A 19,702-nucleotide genomic window follows, 5' to 3' on the forward strand; every position below is an offset into this window, starting at 1 on the left:
GGTACTCCGGTGATGTATGGAATGGCTCAAACTGGAGAGAGTGTTAATGCTCTTAACCAAGGTGGAATAGGCTGTATGCTTGCCAATATGAAATAAAGCACTTGTGCTGTCACCCCAGTCAGTGCATGCATTGCTGGGAGGCACACAAACAAACCTCTGCCCTGTCTCTGTAGCCAACAGGTGGATGGTATGTAGCACTCATTTGTGGTCAGTTCCTTTGATGCATGCATATACACCTCACCAAACACTTGTCCTGTAGAATGGTAGTACAAAAGTAATACCAAAACATCGGTATCATCACACCTAACAACACGTTTGTGGCCTTGGGATAGGTCGATGGCATGCAGAATCATCCTTGTGTCAGCCTCCTTGTGAGTACAAAGCAAGTCTTCCATTTGGGAAACACCTGACTCACTGACAACTTCAACACCTCTCCCTCTTTGAGTCCTCCTGCTATGATGATATAGCAGTCCTTGGATAACCATTCCTGGGCATTTGCAGCACATACTATATGATGAAGTCAGCAAGAGCAGCTTTGTTGCCACTCCTTTCAAATAATGGCAGTAGTTAGGCACTAGGCAGTTCGCCATGATCTTGTGAGATGACAGTTCACAGTTTGCTCCTCTTCGCTGTCATTCACCAGTTTAATGGAGAAGTCAAAGTCATATCTGTCAAACACAAATGCTCACCAGTCTTTTCACGATGATCTCTGCCAATTCATTGTATGTTTTGAAGTAAAACTAATTTAGATCTTGTACAGAGTCAAGATCACTGTAGCTATATTCTGTCATAAAGATTTTGGAAGATAACCTCAAGTTCCAGCAAAAATATTTACGGCACTGTAAATTACTGCCCCCCAAGATAGTTAAGAAGTAGTAAAGTGCCTTTAATGTCATTGCGATACATACTGTATATACAATGAAATTTCTCCCTCTGTATTAAGTCATCTAATTGCAGTTAGACAAATCCAACCACTAGGAGCAGTGGGCAGCCACAGTCTGGTCTCACAGCCTCAGCACTCCTAGATGAGCACCCCATACCTTCACTGTGTATGCGTCGAGTGTTAGCAGTCGGAGCTTAGCAGCGGCTTAAACATTATCACTTGTTTTGCTTAAAACGACTTTAAAATGAGTTAAGAGGTTTTAATTTGTCATCTGATGGTTAATAATAACATTATTCCCTTTGATGGCTTTGGGTGTAGAGAGTCAGACTCAGAGTCAGTCTTAGGTGTCTCATTCTGATCGGTCCCCTGTCTTTTATTATGAAACTAGCTGAGTTACCCATTCTACACACGGGTAATAAAGAAGAATTTTAGCCATGTCATTGTATATTTCATGTCTCTTTAGTTAACCCTCTGGGGCCGACGCCATCGTATGCAACGGCTAAGACCAAGCTTTACTAAATTCTAAATAACTTTTTAATGATATGAGATAGAAACTTACTTTTTTTGCTGAAAAGTTAACTCTGCGGACTTTTGAGCCAGACATCAGCCATCTTAGTACTACTCATAGAAGCTGTGTGATGACGTGCTCAATGTGAGTGTCCAATCGGAATTGATTCACCGTCACATGGTTTTACAAAATCCAATCGTAGGGCAGATTTACCTCACGTGAAAAGCCAAAGATCGTTTTCAGGAGTGATATGTTACTAGTTGGGCTGTTTGAATAGCCCCTGCTCCAATGAGTACATACTATTAGTACATACTCAGTGCGCCCTGCGCCATTATGCACAGCGATCAGTGAAAGCAGACGGAGAGCCTCTGATGACAATCTGACGTGAAAGCTGCTTTAGGAGCAGCACAGAACAGTCCAAAACAGAGTAGAAGTTTGTGTTGTAACCTTTGTGTAATAGCAGACAGAAATTGCTTTGAGATGAAGACAAAAAAAACAAACAGAAAATGCATAGACCATTTTGTATATATTGTTCAAAATGTGCATTTGTGTTTATTGTTTGAATCTTTCTGTTGTACAGTCTTTCACACAAGACCTCAAATTACCTTTGTAAAGTGTCAAAACAGTTGTTTATTATAGTTTGCTGTGTGTTTTGAATAAATGTGTGTGGAAAATTATTTTTCGCTTTACTTTTTTCTTTCTTTTTTAATTTTGTTTGTAAACCTTTATTACACTTATAAAACACAACAAAAACATATATATTCTGAAAGCACAGGTTGTCCTGAAAAAGAGACATAAAACTTGATTGTGGGATGCAGGGAGAGCTGTTAACAGCAATAATAAAACATTTATGCCAGGCGCGTGAACTGTCCAAAAATGCCCTCGGACCCCAAAGGTTTAAGCTGTAGTAAGTTGCATTGCATTGTGTGCATGTTGTCATCATTAATATTCATAGAGCAATTTGTGAGATTCATGAGACTCAAGTGAATGATGATAAAAGGAATAGTTTTGGACCGTGTATCATGCTTAATTATCATGTTACAACGTAACATATGTCACGTCATAGAATCCAATGGACTTTGACCTTGTTTGACGTTTGCTTTGGAGACAAAGCATTCTACACAGTCAAAACTATTCCATTTATTAATCATATTAGCTCAACCAATGATCTGCATCATGTTTTACAAAAATTGAAGCAGCTTTAACTTTTGACCCATGTACAAACTGAAACTGACATTTGTCAGTTTTTGCTCTTTTTACCCCATAACTCCTGAACCTTCAGTCATAGATAGTCCAAACTATACCTTTTTAGAATTGTTATGATCAGACAAATAATGTAGTGTAGTTTTCAATTTGATTGGAGCATTTTCAGTTGTGACCCCCGTGTAATCTTAAATTGACCCCTACCTGGCCGCCTATTGACAATTCAAGTGGCTAGTTGGTTTTTCGAAAGAGTAATGTCTAAGGAGTATTTGTGCCAACCTTGGTGCTTATATCATCATTTGCAGGATTGTTTCAGTTATCTGCTACACTAACAGGACACCGTTCTATTACAATCCCCCAGCGTTGGCAGTTGCAGTCCAACACCCTACTTATATGTCTGGAATAAGAGAAAACAGGTCATTTTAATATTTTCTGTTTGCCAGTGATTTTATCTTTTTATTAGCCTATTTTAAAAATGAAGAGAAAGCAAAAAAAAAAAAAAATCTGCTCATCATTTTTTGATAAGAAAAAGAAACAACTTGTATTTTGTCTTTTGTATTTTAAAAGATTTCTGTTAATTCGGATTGTTTTCTTAGCTGTCTCCACCTTGTTTTTCCTTAAATCCTAGGATGCGATCACAAAAACGTCTCTATGAAAAGGTAGATGGTGAACAGCTTGTAATTTGCTGTAAAAAATTTCAGTCCCAGTCTGTACATCTAAAACAATCCTGAAGACACTGTATGGCATCTCCTGACCAGACTGGAACTGAGTGTTGTTCTGGCTAAACCCTCTTCAGAATCAGTTTGTAGCATGGGGCCAAGTACCCAACATTGTGATCCGACACACCGAGTGTTGCTCTACTGAGGGATGTATATGCTGCTTTAACCGATCCAAAACAAAGGTCCAGTCGTGTTGAGCAAGTCACATATTATTCAAACCACATAAAAACGTCCCTGGGTTACAATGGTTAAAATCACCTGTGCCAAAGTTTGGTGCATCCAGTGAAATCCCGTGAAGCTGTCACACCGTGTTTGTGATTGCCTGAGTTTCTACATTAGCATCAGCGTTCCGGTAGATGTAAACAAGCATCACAAACAGTTGCGGGGATTCCCTCGTCAAAAAATAGGGCCACAATGAAACAGAAGTTCAGTGTCTGGTATAAACATGGTCTTTCTTACAACCACAGTGTTACACCACTTTTTATTTACACACGCCTCTGCACCTATATCCAGCTCAGAGTCGCTGCCATGTTTGCCCACCATTCTTCAGTTTTGTTGCAGGGGTGACTGGATATTTGATTATAGCAGAAAGAGGAATCAGACTGTTCAACTTCTGTTATGTCGAAAGGAGACCAAATATGTTGAGTAGATGTCAAATTGTGATGCGTGACACCTTCTGTGACTATTGACTTTAATTGATGCGGGCAGCAGGCCGTTTTTAACATGGCGCTGCTGTCAGCTGATTGCGTGGTTAAGATAAAAATAATAGGAGGGCCAATTACAGCACTGTTAAATGAGTTCAAAAAGAAACACTGGACCCACATTGTTTGTGAAAATGCCACAGCTCAAGAGTGAGAAAGAAAAAAAAAACAAAAATCAAAAGGAGTCTACGTTCCAACATGATAAATATGGGCTGTAAGATTTGTGTTCAGCGTTTGATTTATCATCACAATATTTGTATGTGTGTTCCCTCCTCAGATTGCAGGTTACGTGAACCAGCCAATGGTGATGTGTCCCATTCTGCAGCGCTCCCTGGCCATTCTGGAGAGCATGGTCCCTGAACAGGCCACAATCTTACCACCGAGTGTCTCAGGAAATCACCGTGGGACAACTCATCGACACCTGCAAGTGTGAGCACACACACATGCACAGGGGCTTCATGCACTCTGATATTGGGACTATGGAGTAACTGTGGAAATTAGGAGATGTTACTGTTTTAGGAATCTTTTTTAAGAGTTGCTCTTCTATTTAATGGGTGAGTGCAGGAGCTTCGGTAACATGAAGTAAGCACTAACTATGAGTCTTGTCATCTTACTCAACATGCAAAAACTATGTATAAGCACCAGTTTGATATGCCACAGAGTCTCTAATAGATGTTGTAACACTGGAATAGATTTACTCTCAGTTTAAGCCACATGAGATGGACACTGGAGTGGTGCTGAGGCACATTCCCATTGGGATGCCACGGGGGGTGCACTCCTCTCTTACTCTGTCAGATATTTGATTCCAGCAGTTGTTGATCTGTACAAAACCCTGTTTTAAAATATACACACTGTTCTTATACGAATAGTATAGCAAAGTCAGAGAGCAATCAAAGGTTGCAGCCTACCATGCCTGTTAAAGAATTTCCACTTCTTTAGTGAGGAACTTATGTCTAACTGTTTTCAAGTCACAATTACTTGATTAGTGCATAACCTACATAAATATACAAAGTGAGTGTTAGCAGAAAGTGTAGCATCTTTGAGTCCCTCCTTCAAAGCAGTGACTCAGGTCACTGGTCCTCACATTGCACTCATGCCGCATGCTTTCATTGTTGTAGTTGTGTACCACAATGGGTGAACTCTGGAGTAGCTCTAACTAACATACTGCGAAGAGCTGGTGGTCAGCATTCCATTGGTAGTGGACGCCTTCCTTCCTAGTGTCTGGCATCAGCAGACAGAGGCACCAATGACAGTTGTTGGCAGGTTGCTACCGACTGACCATCAAAGAAGTGGTGAAGTCAATGGGTTTGTGACCAAAGGCTCATCGATTCAAATCCCTTTAAGAATGTAAAATCACTCAGGACCCTCAGGCAAGGTTGTTAATTCTCAGTTGCTCCCGGTAGTTTTAACACAGTAACTTGCAGAAATTTTGCAGACCCACTGACTGATTAAGCCCATGCTTGCCCTGCTTATCACAGGGAACTTGATCAACAGAAATGATCAATATTAGAGCAGGATATTGTCTTAATTTGAATTAAGTGAAAACCAAAGATGTGCCAGTACTCCATACTCCAGCAGATCCAAAGAATGTCCCTTTAGACAAAGGAATTCTGGAATGAATTCACATCAAGATCACTAGAGAATATCAAAAGGAAATGTGGTGGAGCATTGTCTTTGCAGATACGTTAGAGGTCACCTGAGAAAACTATGGAAAAATGTTCAAAGGCTACAAAAATTCTGCTGGTTAATGAATGCACTGATTTTCCTCAATTTCAACATTCATGTGTGAAAACTGGATGATTTACAAGGCTGACAAGGGTTTAATTCCAGCATTCAAATGTTGTGCTGAAGGAGACCATTGTGAGAATATTATATTGAACACAGGACCAATGGAAGCATTATAGAAGAGAATAGGATAAGTTAACAATTTCTGAAATTAATTAGAAGAACGATCCTGAGACACTTTGAACATGTTGCAAGGCAGAGTAGAAACAACATTGAGAAGTTGACTTGCTCAGGCAAGGCAGATTAGAAGGTCAGTGTCACAGAGGTAGGCTTTCCAATGTTATCAAGATGAAATCCAGAAACAGTCTTGTTTGAGTAACATGGTGGATATATGCAGGCTGGCAGAAAATCATGCAGAATGGAGACTCGTGATGTTGTATGCAAGGCATCACTCGCGATGTATGCAACAGAGATGGTAACAAAGATCTGATAACAATGCTGATATGGGTAGTTTTTAATTGTTAGACATGACTGAGGACATGGAGACTGTTTTTGTTGTGGACGATTAGGCATACCATTGGAGATAGGAGTGAAAATGTCAGTAATATACCTTTGAATTGTTATGGATCATTTAAAAAAACAAAATTGGCAGTCTTATTGTGGACCTTGAACGAAATGATTTGAGAGCAGGATCAAGTCACACTCTGCCTTGCAAAGTATTTTCGAGTCAGCCAGGTCAAAAGGTTTAAGATGTGCAGATAATCGCACAGATCCACTTACAACACCATCTTAACTCCCTCGAGAGAGCCACTCACGGCGAGAATACGCATTTGTAATTAATCTTGTGCTTATAAAATTCCTGCCCTCACCCTGCGTTTTAGTGCTGAAAGTGGTAAAAGTGTAAAGATGCAAGATTGGAATAAAATAAGACTAACCGTAATAAGATGTGTTTTGTAGCTTGTTTGGAGATTTGTGGAGCTTGATGCTTCTAACAGGTTGTTAAATTGCTTGAATCTCTTCAGGTCAAACCAGGAGATCCAAACATACGCCATCGCCCTCATCAATGCTCTTTTCTTGAAGGCACCAGAGGACAGACGGCAGGTCAGTTCCCTGTACTCACTACACAATTTAATGACTTAATAGTGGGCCTGCACAATGTGAGCAGAACCCGTGACGTGCGATATCACTATTCAGTATTGCAATGATGATATGACTTGCGATAACTGAACAAATATTTAGACAAAAGTTCACTTAAGCACCTCCACCCAGAGATGAAGGTCAGTGTAAACTTTGCAGCTTTGCGCATCAGTAAAACTATTATTACAAGTAAATTTTACTTTTTAGATCTAAAAATGCCCATATAGGAACTGTTGAGCTAATTTAATCTTGAAGGTGATTTTTTTATGCTTATATGACAAGAGTATAATGGAATTTGTGAAATTTAATGATTTCCAGTGCAGAACTTATGAAGCTCAGGCTGGTTGTTTTCATAACAGGTGCCAAGTAAAATCTCTTCATTCCTTAACAGTCAAATTATCACAACTTTTATATATTTACTGCTTTGCTGTGAAATATTTTTTTGACCACAAACATTCCCTTTTATCGTGCGCATTCATGGTGATCCTGTCGATCAAAATGCTGGTGGATCTCACCGAACAACACAAGATAGAACTTCATGTCAATCACGTGCAATTACAAGTTTCATTTTAGGCAGTGATCATTGTAAGCTACATGCTAATATTATGATATCAGTGTGTTTTGGTGAAAAGTTCTCACTGCCATATTTCAGAGCACTCCCAAGTCGCATGGGAGTATAAGTCCATTAGTCCAAAATACCTCTTTAGAGAAATTTATATATAAGTCACACTTATATATAATAAGTATAAGTATATAAGAAGCAACATGGATTTAATGGCTGTATTATTAATTTATAAGGCATACTGTTTAAAGGAACACAGCTAACAAGCTCATTAATGTCACCATAAGGTCACAAAATGTGAGTAAACTGCTTCTTCAACCACTGAACTGACGGTCGTATGTGAAATGAGCATACCACACAATGACATGTTTGAATACCCACTGTATCTTGAGACAGATTTATGCCACACGTAACTTTGGGTGAGAAGCAGGGCTAATAGGCCCACGCTGTGGCTGAGGCAGCAGTCACCTAGTAACCTCCCTCCTTTCCTGCTGGCTGAAGGCACAGTGGCTTCTTCCTCTGGATGGGCTGTTTTCGTGGATCCTTTCTGCTACAGTCCTGCCAGGACCAGGTTTTGGGATCAGACGATAGATTGTTTTGTTTAAGTCTCTTTTCAGAGCTCAGTCAGCTGTTTGGGACTGTTCCTCCTCCAGGTTTATCAGTGGATTCTCAAATGGACTTTCTGAGCACAACGCTGACCTCTTGTGGATTACTTTCTATGTGGAACGTTTCCTAAAAGTGACATAGCAGTCCAATGCTGACTTACGATAAGTTCAGTTTTAAATCTGCTCACAGCACATTTATCCATTTCCTGTTCACATTGCTGTGGAAATGAACGTCTTTTCGTTTGCACTGTAACAGCGTATGCACAAACACATACCTGAGTGTCTTTTTGTTTGCACCGTAACATCGCACCGTGCACACACGCACCGCATACACACATGTATCGCATACACACAGACATGAATGTGTGTTCCTGTGCGGTTTTACGGCACAGTTCTTTGTGTCATTAGACACTCTTTACTGTTTGATAAAGACCAGGGCTGTGAAAGCTACGTGGATCTGAGGAATTCCATGGATTCATCATGGGGAGAGGTTGGGTGGGGGGGGGGGGGGGTTAGTGTTGTACAAAAAAAAATGAGGTGGGCTTCATAGATAATTGACAAAGCTTCTGGGGAAAACCTGGTCTTGTTAGGAGAGACGGCATCCATCCCACTTTGGATGGAGCAGCTCTCATTTCTAGAAATCTGGCCAATTTTATTAAACCCTCCAAACTGTGACTATCCAGGGTTGGGACCAGGAAGCAGAGTTGTAGTCTTACACACCTCTCTGCAGCTTCTCTTCCCCTGCCATCCCTCCAATACCCCATCCCCGTAGAGACGGTGCCTGCTCCCAGACCACCAACAACCAGTAAAAATCTATTTAAGCATAAAAATTCAAAAAGAAAAAATAATATAGCACCTTCAACTGCACCACAGACTAAACCGTTAATGTGGTCTATTAACATTAGGTCTCTCTCTTCTAAGTCCCTGTTAGTAAATGATATAATAATTGATCACATATTGATTTATTCTGCCTTACAGAAACCTGGTTACAGCAGGATGAATATGTTAGTTTAAATGAGTCAACACCCCCGAGTCACACTAACTGTCAGAATGCTCGTAGCATGGACCGAGGGGGAGGATTATCAGCAATCTTCCTCTCCAGCTTATTAATTAATCAAAAACCCAGACAGAGCTTTAATTCATTTGAAAGCTTGACTCTTAGTCTTGTCCATCCAAATTGGAAGTCCCAAAAACCATTTATTTGTTCAAAGGATTCAAGGATTCAAAAGCATTTTATTGTCATATGCACAAAGGAACATGTTCCCTGCACAATGAAATGTGTCTACTGCATTTAACTCATCCTAATTGCCAATTAGGAGCAGAAGTCGCCATTAGGCGCCCGGGGACCAGCTCCAGATGTACATCCCTGCCTTGGTCAACAGCAGGGCTGAGCAAACCAAGACCGACCCATAACAAACGACACACACATAACACACAACAAACATAAGCCGGCCCGGTACATAAACACATATAAAAAGCACACATGAGGTAAGGAAGAGAAAAAAACCCTCATAGCCGCTGCGTTACACAGCAGCAATGAGAAAAAAAACCCCATCAGCACAGAAAAACAATAATCACACAGACAAACAAGGACGCAGGACGACAACCGAGATTTGAAAGTCCAGTTTATCAGAGGAGGCAGCCTATTAGGCGCCATCAACGGCCTTGTCTGACAATCCTGGAAGGGGGAGGGGCTCAGCCCTGAGCAGTCCACTGTCCACAGTCAACATCAGAGCTGGAGAAGCTGAGGGGAGGGGGATGACCAGGGAGCGAGGCTTAAGTGTTGATCTTCTTGAGGAGGTTTTTTTATCACAGCGGCCTAGAAGTGCAGCTGTGTTTGGGGAAGCCAAATGAATATCCAGATTAGCAGATGCCTGAAAGATTCCACAGTTCTGAGAACAGAGTGGCTCTCAATACATCTGAATGTAGGATGTGGTCTTTACTGATGGTCAAAGCGGTTTTCCAAAGCTGCAATCCTGCCCGAGATGTTTTCCAGCGTGCGCTTAACACCCACCGACTGCGCAGCCACTGCCTTCCCAATCGAATCAATGATGTGGGGCAGCCTGGATGGCCCAATTATTGCTGCTTCCACCTTCTTAATTTTCCGGTAAACCAGCGCCATGCCCGCTCCACACAGCAGAAAGCCGGTCACCACCAAGCCAAATATATACACATCTTCGACGTCCTCCACAGAAAGCGTGTAAAGGCACATGACCTGCCATCTCCACCACGAGTCCATCACGTAACTCATCACATGCATCCCGGCAGGACAGGTCGGGTCCTCCGCCCCCGAATGTCTTGTGGAAAAAATAGTGTCAATTGCGTTCAGAGACCACTTTAACAGATCCATTTTTGTCGTTTTCCAGAAGAGCAAAGCTGCAGCCTCACAGACAACACGCCACAGAAGCAGGAAAGATGAGGGAGGGAGAAGAGAAAAATGTGTCTGTCTCGGCCGAGTGCAAGCTGGAAAAAAAAAAAAAAAATCGTCCTCCTGGTCGTTACTGTGAGTTTCTCTGTGAATTTTCAGACCTTTTGTCTGACTTAGTGCTTAGTTCAGATAAGATAATTATAGTGGGCGATTTTAACATCCACATAGATGCTGAGAATGACAGCCTCAACACTGCATTTAATCTATTATTAGACTCAGTTGGCTTTGCTCAAAATGTAAATGAGTCCACCCACCACTTTAATCATACTTTAGATCTTGTTTTGACTTATGGTATGGAAATTGAAGACTTAACAGTATTCCCTGAAAACCCCCTTCTGTCTGATCATTTCTTAATAACATTTACATTTACTTTAATGGACTACCCAGCAGTGGGGAATAAGTTTCATTACAGTACAAGTCTTTCGGAAAGCGCTGTAACTAGGTTTAAGGATATGATTCCTTCTTTGTTATGTTCTCCAATGCCGTATACCAACACAGTGCAGAGTAGCTACCTAAACTCTGTGAGTGAGATAGATTATCTCGTCAATAGTTTGACATCCTCATTGAGCACAACCTTGGATGCTGTAGCTCCTCTGAAAAAGAGAACCTTAAATCAGAAGTGCCTGACTCTGTGGTATAACTCACAAACTCGTAGCTTAAAGCAGATAACCCGTAAGTTGGAGAGGAAATGGCGTCTCACTAATTTAGAAGATCTTCACTTAGCCTGGAAAAAGAGTCTGTTGCTCTATAAAAAAAAGCCCTCCGTAAAGCTAGGACATCTTACTACTCATCACTAATTGAAGAAAATAAGAACGACCCCAGGTTTCTTTTCAGCACTGTAGCCAGGCTGACAAAGAGTCAGAGCTCTATTGAGCTGAGTATTCCTTTAACTTTAACTAGTAATGACTTCATGACTTTCTTTGTTAATAAAATTTTAACTATTAGAGAAAAAATTACTCATAACCATCCCAAAGACATATCGTTATCTTTGGCTGCTTTCAGTAATGCTGGTATTTGGTTAGACTCTTTCTCTCCGATTGTTCTGTCTGAGTTATTTTCATTAGTCACTTCCTCCAAACCATCAACATGTCTATTAGACCCCAAGCCCTACCATTAATTAATGCTTCAATCTTAAATATGATCAGTCTATTAGTTGGCTATGTACCACAGGCTTTTAAGGTGGCAGTAATTAAACCATTACTTAAAAAGCCATCACTTGACCCACCTATCTTAGCTAATTATAGGCCAATCTCCAACCTTCCTTTTCTTTCAAAAATTCTTGAAAGGGTAGTTGTAAAACAGCTAACTGATCATCTGCAGAGGAATGGTATATTTGAAGAGTTTCAGTCAGGTTTCAGAATTCATCATAGTACAGAAACAGCATTAGTGAAGGTTACAAATGATCATCTTATGGCCTCAGACAGTGGACTCATCTCTGTGCTTGTCCTGTTAGACCTCAGTGCTGCTTTTGATACTGTTGACCATAAAATTTTATTACAGAGATTAGAGCATGCCATAGGTATTAAAGGCACTGTGCTGTGGTGGTTTGAATCATATTTATCTAATAGATTACAATTTGTTCATGTAAATGGGGAGTCTTCTTCACAGACTAAGGTTAATTATGGAGTTCCACAAGGTTCTGTGCTAGGACCAATTTTATTCACTTTATACATGCTTCCCTTAGGCAGCATTATTAGAAAGCATTGCTTAAATTTTCATTGTTACGCAGATGATACCCAGCTTTATCTATCCATGAAGCCAGAGGACACACACCAATTAGTTAAACTGCAGGAATGTCTTACAGACATAAAGACATGGATGACCTCTAATTTCCTGCTTTTAAATTCAGATAAAACTGAAGTTATTGTACTTGGCCCCACAAATCTTAGAAACATGGTGTCTAACCAGATCCTTACTCTGGATGGCATTACCCTGACCTCTAGTAATACTGTGAGAAATCTTGGAGTCATTTTTGATCAGGATATGTCCTTCAATGCGCATATTAAGCAAATATGTAGGACTGCTTTTTACATTTGCGCAATATCTCTAAAATTAGAAAGGTCTTGTCTCAGAGTGATGCTGAAAAACTAATTCATGCATTTATTTCCTCTAGGCTGGACTATTGTAATTCATTATTATCAGGTTGTCCTAAAAGTTCCCTGAAAAGCCTTCAGTTATTTCAAATGCTGCAGCTAGAGTACTGACGGGGACTAGAAGGAGAGAGCATATTTCACCCATATTGGCCTCTCTTCATTGGCTTCCTGTTAATTCTAGAATAGAATTTAAAATTCTTCTTCTTACTTATAAGGTTTTGAATAATCAGGTCCCATCTTATCTTAGGGACCTCTTAGTACCATATCACCCCAGTAGAGCGCTTTGCTCTCAGACTGCAGGCTTACTTGTAGTTCCTAGGGTTTTTAAGAGTAGAATGGGAGGCAGAGCCTTCAGCTTTCAGGCTCCTCTCCTGTGGAACCAGCTCCCAATTCGGATTAGGGAGACAGACACCCTCTCTACTTTTAAGATTAGGCTTAAAACTTTCCTTTTTGCTAAAGCTTATAGTTAGGGCTGGTTCAGGTGACCCTGAACCATCCCTTAGTTATGCTGCTATAGACTTAGACTGCTGGGGGGTTCCCATGATGCACTGAGTGTTTCTTTCTCTTTTTGCTCTGTATGCACCACTCTGCATTTAATCATTAGTGATTGATCTCTGCTGTCTTCCACAGCATGTCTTTTTCCTGATTCTCTCCCCTCAGCCCCAACCAGTCCCAGCAGAAGACTGCCCCTCCCTGAGCCTGGTTCTGCTGGAGGTTTCTTCCTGTTAAAAGGGAGTTTTTTCCTTCCCACTGTTGCCAAGTGCTTGCTCATAGGGTGTCGTTTTGACCGTTGGGGTTTTTCTGTGATTATTGTATGGCTTTTGCCTTGCAATATAAAGCGCCTTGGGGCAACTGTTGTTGTGATTTGGCGCTATATAAATAAAATTGATTTGATTTGATTTGATACTCTGTAATCATGATCGTCACTGAGTTTGTAAATGCCTATTGCAAAGCGTACTTTTTTACAACATCGCCACAAGTTTTATAAGTCTGCGGACACTGATCTAATACAGATCAGTGTCCTTCATCCGTGGAGTTCCGCGGAGAAAAATGGCTTACTCAAAGCGTGGCGTTACAACAGTTGTCATAAAGCGGACTGGTTGGTTGTTACGGCGCGCTGTGTGCTGAAGCTAAAAGAGCTGTGGACATCACAAACTTTAGAGCCATCAAGTTTTTAAAAGAAGATTTTGGGGCATGTCTGTGTCATGGAACAAAGTCGGACAGAGGGAGGCTTACGAGAAAGGTGGTTTGAAAAAGTTTAGTAAGGACAAGGGGCGCAGTGCGGCTTTAGCTGCAGCAGCTCCCCGTTCCCCCCCAATCTGGCTGCACGATCACGGGTTTCTGCCCCCCCCCCCCCCCCCCACACACACACACACACACACTCACATTTCCTCAATTCGGATGATGGACTGTTTCAAAGTTTAGCGCTTGCTTTAATTCTGATGTGTGCCATTATTACGTTCACCTAGTAATAATTGTGGGTTAATTGCTGTATATTTGTCTGAGGTGTGAATTGCCCTTTTAGGGATCAATAAAGTTGTCTGAATCTGAATCTGAAGCCGTGGAATTGTCGCTGGCTTGAATTGAACACATCCGAAAGCTAAAAGAAGCGGGAAAAGCAAACTGCATCTTGTGCCCTCAGGAAATATTGTAAGAAATGAAAGGTTTGGAAATGAAATCCATGATTGTAAATGCTTTAAAATAGCTGTATATTGTATAAAAAATGCTTTTAGGTCTTGAAATTGTTGTGATCTGTGCTGCTGTCTGACCAGGACTCCCTTGAAAAAGAGATTAGTAATCTGAATGGGACGTTACTGGTTAATATAAAAAAAAAAAGAATTTTATGTCTCTGGAAAATAACATGTGCTGTGCATACAGGATTTCAGACATGTTATGTGACTTTTTTAAAAATTAATCTAGACTTTCTTTCAATGGAACAAAAAAAGCATAGCTTTGAATGGATTTACAGTAATTTACACAAGAATATGCGACTTTTTTAACTATAAGGTATATCATTTTACCATAATTTTCAAAATATTCCACAAGCTGTTAGCTGTAGTTTTTGAAATACTTTAGAGTCTTTTCAAGCTTCATGAATTTCATGTAGTAGTGTAATTGTCTGAGTTAATGCATAATTTGGTTTACTATTAAAAGGAAAATCATTCCAGGTCCTACTTCCATGTCATTTGTGTTATTTCAACATTATCATGGACAGTTCAAATGAAAGGGTGAATCCGCAGCTCATTTCAAGGTAATCTGGCCAACTCTAATTCCCGTATTAGAGCTTGTGATTTCTCTGGTGCTTCCAGACACTCTCCTGCACGGCTTCCATGTTGCATATGCTCCTGGCTGCACCATGTCACTGTTGAACTTTGTCAGCTCTCAGCTACAGAGTGCATAGCTCTGCCACGCTTCAGTTAATTTTCTTCATGTTCTGTGAGATCCCGCTCTCACACTGTTCCTGTCAGTGACTGTGCTGACGAGGAACTGTTTTCCAAGAACTGTTCCAAGAACTAGTACCAAGAACTGTTTACAAGAACTGTTTTCCCTAGATGTGTATGAACTCTGATATTGAACCACTAAGAAACTTTCCAAGTCATTTCTAAAGTCAAGTCCTGCTTAATTGGAACTGCGTCCAGACGCGCAGCACTGACCTCTGATGATACACATGAACTGTGAACTATTCCTGAACAACAAACCTTATTTCCTAGACTGTGAACATTATTTCCAAAACAGTGAACATTCCTGTTTTAAGCCTACAGTGACCTGCTTGTTGTTAAAGGCTTCAGTGTTATGAGTGCAAGCCCTCACCTCCGTTCTCCAAGTTCCCGTTGTCGGCTCTGTGCACCCATCTGGCTCCAGATTCCAGTTCCCATATACCCCAGGATTCCTGCTTGTCTCAGACTCCCAAGTCTGTCCATGTGTGCACTGCAGGCTCCCAGATGTTCCACTACTACAAGCGGGCCCTGTCTTGGCTCAGCAGGCCAGCCTAACCAGTGCAGCAGTAGTTCATTGTTTATTGTAAATAAGTCTCTTTGCATTCACAGCCAGCTCTGTTCCTTGCTCCTAGTGTTTAAGTCCATCACCTGTAATGGTCGAATCCCGTCCGGACCCCTACCCCATAACAACTGCATCCCCTTTTATTATTATTTATATCAACCCAGTGACATTGGGCTAAGTATACAGCTGGTTTTATTTTATTGTTCTCCACATCAGCGCAGTGATGTGGTGACACATGCTCCAGCTGCTTGCACTGTCTTCCCACTGCAACAGTTTCCTGCACGCTCGTGCATGACACCGTCGCGGTGCACGAACCATCGTAGCGAGATTGTTCCAATCTCCCCGTCGGCTCGATGTTTCGTGGTTCGCTCATATGAGTTGTTCCACCATGATTCGCCCTGATTTGTACTTATTCGTACTCTGTGTGTGAAGGGCACTTAGTGCTGAATGTTTGTTGCATAATCTCATGATGAGGCGTCTGTCTGCTCACTGTCTTGTTCTGGATTCAGTCTAACAGTCTTTGCTGGAATGACCCGCTCACTCAAAATAGTACATGCTTTCCTTTGAACTTCTGCTGAGGTTATTATACAATGTTTATTGAGTGAGATCAGAACAGTCAAACCATGACGATACAGTAAACGTCTGTTAGAGATGAGTCAGTCACACCTGGGAAGAAGACTGCACTGCGCAAATACTACATGAAAGATAAATCAGATAAATTGTGGCACTTGGTAATCATGATAAGATAATCCTTTAATAGCCTACGATGGGAAATTACAATGTTACAGCAACACAACAGTGCAAGTATGCAAAAATAAGGTAAAGAAAAATAATGACCAAAACACGGAAGTCAAGTCCTGTGCAGAATAACAATAAATGCAGTAGAATAGATTACACAGTATACACACAGAAAGATGATATATAATATTACACAAATACATATTGACAACAGTATATTACACTGTCAAGCCCCAAACCCTTTATTTTTTGACCAGTATTTTTATGACCATTTTTTCCCCACTAGATTTACGAGAGTAAAAGCCCCAGACACTGCACAACTTTGATCCGTATACTTGCACACACTTTGCCATGCACGAGAGTAAACTCATCTCAAACCCATTGTAAACTGGTGTAAACTGTGCGCAGCTTCGGTGCAAGTGCGCAAAGAAATTTTAAAATGTTTAAATCTCCATCAAGCATTAATTATGTGAACTTCACGTGAACATTACACAAACAAGTCAAAAACACAGCATGTGAGTGCGAGTGATTGCGTCAGCAGACCGCATCAGAGCGCACCTCGTCTGAATGATTATAAGGAAATATTAAATCTATCATAAACATACTTTTACAACTGCACACAAGAAGGGATGAACATGCAACTGTTTTACCAAACTATTACAATATAAACATGACAAATAATTACCTTTTTAAACGGCTCCAAATACATTCTCCACCTCATTAAGCACGTGTGCGCGGGAAAAGCAACAGCTGGAGCGCTTCTCTGTGATTCCGGAAGCAATTAGAGCTATTTTCAACAGTCAGCTTGAACAGAAAATGATTAATGCGCTACAGAATAATTATTTTATATACGCAGCGCCCAGCACTCAACGCGTGGCAGCCAGTGGAACAAAGCACGGCATCCAGCTGGGAACACAGCAGGCGGGATTGTCACAACAATGTGCGTACAAGTGGGCGAATCAAAGTCGTGCAAGTGTCAGGGCACCTTAAGCCTGCAGTCGTTGACCAATTACTATGTCATATATGGTGAGACTAGGCTGTCCCATTTCAAAGGTTGCTTGTGAAGCGGCTGACATGAAGGATGCAACAGGTGTATCTTGCGAGCATGTTCTGGTGGTGGTGTTGTGGGAGCATGTACTGGTGCACGTCACATCATTCGCACCCACCATGGTCCTGGTAAGCATATGCCCAGGAAGACAACTGGTCCACACCAACACCCAGAAATATCTGTCTCTCGTTGGCAGCCAGGCGATACGTGGGCATCCGCTTGACATTTTACACTTGATCTGGTCCTCAGCACTGTGCACATGCTTGCTGAATTACGCTTGACGAAGTACACCAAATAGCCATAGGTAAGTAAGTAAGTCCCTTCGGCTGCTCAACTTGTTTTCACTTGGGGTTACCAGGGTGGATCTGCATGTTGATTTGGCACAGGTTTTACACCGGATATCCTAATTGACGCAACTCTACATTACATAGAGAAATGCAGTAGGGGTGGGGCTTGAACTGGGAACCTTCTGCACTGAAACCAAGGTGCACTTGACCCCAACATAATACAGTAGTTACACCTTACCTGTATCTGGCTAAGTAACTGTTTAACATAACGTTACCCAGTGCTTGTTGGCAGGGATTTATTGCTAATGACATCCAGTTGAAGTTTTGGGTCACTCTTTAGCATTCATGTCCTCATAATCACACAGCAAAATATGAAGCACCTGGACCCTAAAGACTGGCATCATTGTTCCCTGCCAAAGGTATTAACGTCATTAGGCACCTCTGTCCTGCAACCTCATTACTGTATAAGCTACTCTCAGTCTCAGTGGCCGAGGTCTCACATGGGCCATTTGACTGATGCATTCTTTAAACCAGTGATGCCCAAACTGTGGGCTGAAGCACCCTGATTTGCTATGATGTACTGCAGGAGAGCCATGAGAGGTCATTAAAATAAATTTTATAGGTGTTTGATTTTGGCTTTTATAATAAAGTTTAAAATTAACTAAAGTAAAACGATTATTTTGAATAACTATCTATCTATTATATATACAGGGTGGGCCAATAAAATGTTACCACTTTTTCAATTCATACAATTAGAGCGTGCACTGCAACAACCTAAAGACCATTGAGACCGTGAAGACCAGCATCATCATTAATTCGGAGAATCCCTCTTGAGATGTGTGGCAGTGTCATCACAAACTTCAATGTGCGGTTGCAGCTGTAATGTAAGAAGAGGAGTGTGAATTGAACATGTCATCAATTATTGAATTGTGTGGAAAACAAGAGACAAAGTGGGAAACCTTTGGTATCAAATGTTAATTTGATGCTTCTGTTACAAGTCTGTAAATAAAATTTTCGAATAAGTTCTCATTTCAAAACTTGTGCACGATCAAAACATTTTAACATTTTATTGGCCCACCCTGTGTATATACACACAATAGACTGAGCTCTCACTAAAACATTACAAAGATTTTTTTTTGCATTCTATTGCTATTTCTTTCATCTTTTGTCTCTCTTATTCCAAGAAAGTCACAGTGCAGATGTTTTGTATGCATTTTGTGCATTGGCTGTTTTAACAAAATATTAAATTTGGAACAGTAGTTTGTAAATTAGAGCTGGAGATATGCAGATAAGACGGGCAATGTCTTCTGTGACTGTAGTTTTAGTCTTATTGAGCTCCAAACAGCTATAATTGGATGTGCACGTCATAGAACTGTTGTGTGAATATAAGAATATTGTTCTGTGTGCATGTCCGTTGTCTTTTATTTAAATTAGTGATTCCAATACTTAGATGAAATCTTCTTTCATTTATTTATTTTTGATTTTTTGATAACTACTTAAACCCTGAGCAGTCATCAGAGAATAAGAACCTCAAGTGGTTGCTGTAGAAACAGATTTTGTTGTGATTTGAGTTTTGTTTCACTGGGAAATATGTAAAGTATCTGGTGCACCAACCTAACTACACGACTTTTCATTCCAAAAGCAGATTTACAGTGCTGAGTGAAAACTGTCTGAAATGCTGGCTAGAATCGCATAATGGCATTTAAATCGTTATATTTTTCATTGTATATTATACAGTGATATGTATTGGAACATTGTTGAACAGCAGGATCTGATACTGACCACAGAGGGAGAACTGTATCAAACCTAGTGAGCTAAGTGCAGCAGAGGAGGTATGAGCTCAGAAAATAAATTACTGACATTGCTATATCCCAATTTGCTTTTTCATGCGGAGTTACAATTTAAATTTATTCATTGGCCAGTTAAAAAATTATAAAAGCATTATTTAAAAAATGTTAAGAAACACTGCTGTTGCTGTTGACAACCATGTGATTTGAACAGCCCTCACAAATGTTTTACAGTAAAGAGAGAGGAAAAGAGGACAAGACAGACCATAAAAGGCCAA

At 40.7% G+C, this 19,702-nt stretch overlaps 1 protein-coding gene across 2 annotated transcripts in view; it reads left to right on the forward strand.

Annotated features, from left to right (window-relative positions):
- Positions 1–19,702, forward strand: part of elmo2 (engulfment and cell motility 2) — a 132,792-nt gene that overhangs the window by 75,582 nt on the left and 37,508 nt on the right. Inside the window, exon 1 of one of the 2 annotated variants that reach the window (XM_034166892.1) lies at positions 6,762–6,840. The exons of the other annotated variant lie outside the window; for it this stretch is intronic. The gene's annotated coding sequence lies outside the window, so the exon portion shown is untranslated. Of the gene's footprint in view, positions 1–6,761; positions 6,841–19,702 lie in introns of those variants that run through there. 2 annotated transcript variants of the gene reach the window in all.

The sequence above is a fragment of the Thalassophryne amazonica genome, chromosome 3 (assembly GCF_902500255.1).
Source record: "Thalassophryne amazonica chromosome 3, fThaAma1.1, whole genome shotgun sequence".
Lineage (NCBI taxonomy): Eukaryota > Metazoa > Chordata > Actinopteri > Batrachoidiformes > Batrachoididae > Thalassophryne > Thalassophryne amazonica.